The 2756-nt window shown below is 28.2% G+C and overlaps 1 protein-coding gene across 1 annotated transcript in view; it reads left to right on the top strand.

Moving 5' to 3' along the window:
• Nucleotides 1-2756, top strand: part of LOC111683195 (neuropeptide Y receptor type 2) — a gene marked incomplete at its 3' end in the record, with an annotated part of 44989 nt that overhangs the window by 36287 nt on the left and 5946 nt on the right. The window lies entirely within an intron of this gene.

Genomic DNA, 2756 nt, shown 5'->3' with positions numbered 1-2756 from the left:
TTTTAAAAAACTTATTTCTCCAATGAAAACATAGTGAGAGACGTACTCTGGTGAGGATTGGAGAGCAAGCTAATATTTATTACATTTCATTCAAGAATGTACAGTACACTGTATTGAGTAACTTTTTAATTAAATCAAAATACTAAATGATTTTTTTTCATTTTACTTCATATGCAAAATTTAATAAAAATATTTATGAATAATATTTCAAAAATATTATTGTAACCAATTAATTTAACAAATTCTATAATAATAGTTTAAAATCCTTTAAATAAGTACTATTCTCAATCGTATGTATTTATGTTTAGATAACAAAATATTTATTTATGGAAAATATTTTACAATTGGTATTATAAATTGCATAAAAACCCTGCAAGTTGGGGTGACTTTTTCGAGTTAATGATTTTAACTTTAACATTAGAATAAGCTATGATTCAACTTCTTGTAATTAACAACACTGAATATAGAACGAATATGGAAGGCATTTAAAATGGTTCTTCTTTTTGATTACTTACACTTAAGTTACCACTGATTACTTTTTAGATTACTAGGCAAAAAGAGTAAAATTAACGAAAAAATATATAACTGTTGGTTTCTTATGGAATTAAACTTTTACATAAATTTCATAATTGAAGAGATTGAAAATTCTCATGAAAAATTAAATGGAAAAAGTTTTAAACAAATTTTTTCTCTAGAAGAGGAGAAGTTTAATAGTTTTTCATTATAAATTTAACTTTAATTAAAAATCTAGTGCATAGTGGGTTGAGTAAACCTTTTTTTAATTTGTTCAAATATTTTTAGCAATATATGTCCTTAACGTATTTTTTTTTTCTAATTTTGTTTGTATGTTTTTCACACTCCTATAAAAAATAATATTCTAAAAAAGAATTTACTTCGATTGCCATTCATTTCATATTCCATAATTGTTTATTTGTATTTTTTTCGCTTTTTTGCATTGTTTTGCTTTCACAAAGAGACGTGATTTATTGCCAACAAAATATTTCATGATTTATATTGAATTTTTTTGTTTGAGGTGTGGTTTTGCATATTTTAGTGAGGTTAAGTGTTTTTTTTTTTTTTTTTTTCATCTACAACACTGAAAATATTACATGCTTTACATTTCGTACTATTCACGAATATTTCATGCATAATACGACATATTAATTCCAAAAGCTTTCAAATGTTCTTGATCTCGGGCAGTTTAGCTGATTATATTTACACTCTTAGTCAAAATCAATTTCAGATTTCATTCATTCTTAATCTCAGCCGAGATCGAATGCTCTCTCTAGACTTCGTGTAATTAAATCGATTATATTTAATTGGTATTGGTAGGCGAAATCAAGTTCATTAAACATAATTATGTTTAATGTACTTGTATCTCTACAAAATGCTACAAAACCAAGTTCTGTACAAGTCTTGATGATCCTCATGAATTTTATAAAAGTAGTGTTTCATTTGACCTTAGCTCCTATAGAAAGCTCCCTTCAAAACTTAACTTAAAAGTCCACAACAGTAAATAACTTAAGTAAATCTGAGGCAAAGTAGAACTCAACTTAAATGCTTTATTATAAAAACTAAATCACATTATATTTTTGTAACAGGTGTAGGGTATTATTTGTCGACCTCGCCCGGCTATAATTTCTTACTTGTTATTTATAGATTTACAAATTCGCACCAATACTGCATTCGTCAAAATATGAAAAACCAAAAAACAATCTTCACACATTTCAATTATCAAATATTTATTAATTAATTAAAAAAAGAAAACAACATAAAACATTTTAAAATAATTTATTTAAGGCACTCATGTGTATCTTAAACACATGTATCAGCAGTTCTGTTTTGAAAAAAAAACAATTTTTAATTAGATTCATTCGTTTTTACACTCCACTAATTGCTAGACGCATGTGAGTTCAGAAACAAATTATTATTAGTTTCCACGTTTCAAAATTTAATGTTGAATTTTTATACCCTACACCACTATAGTGGGGAGGATATTATACGTTTGTGCTGATGTTTGTAACATACAAAAATATTCAGAATCATTTTTGAGTCGATTAAGACATGTCCGTCCGTCCGCCCGTCTGTCCGGCTGGCTGTCCATGTAAACCTTGTGCGCAAGGTACAGGCCGCAATTTTCAAGATAATTTGATGAAATTTGGACCAAGCTTGTTTTTTGGCACAGAGACGAAGCCTATTGAAAATGGTTGAAATCGGTCCATTATTTCACCTAGCCCCATACAACCGTACCTCCCGATTTGAAATTTTTATGCCATAATTACGTCAAATATTCTATTATCTCTCTGAAAATTGGCACAAATAAGTATAAATGACACTGCAGATTTTTGTAAGGATTGGCCCTTATTTGACCCTAGCCCCCATACAAACCTCCCTTCAAAAAATGCCTTAAACGTCTAAAATTGACTTCTAACCATTTGTATCGCAATGAAACTCAACAAAACTAACTGTTATTTAGAAATATATCCTTTTCCCAAATTAACCGAAGATCGGTCCATATTTGACCTATATAAAGCCTCATTTAGAAATTTTAGTTTTTTTTATCAATAAATTGCTTAAATATTTTGGAATTATGGTAATATTTAACGTAAAAGTTTCTTTAAAAAAATAAAAATGTTAAAAATATACTCATGGTGTAGGGTATTATATGGTCGGCCATGCCCGACTATACTTTCCTACTTGTTTTTATACCCTTCACCTTCGTGAGAAGGGTATATATAAGTTTGTCATTCCGTTTG

The sequence above is a fragment of the Lucilia cuprina genome, chromosome 5 (genome assembly GCF_022045245.1).
Source record: "Lucilia cuprina isolate Lc7/37 chromosome 5, ASM2204524v1, whole genome shotgun sequence".
Lineage (NCBI taxonomy): Eukaryota > Metazoa > Arthropoda > Insecta > Diptera > Calliphoridae > Lucilia > Lucilia cuprina.
The sequence above is the reverse complement of the archived record's forward strand: the minus strand, read 5'-3'. Positions and strand labels throughout refer to the sequence as shown.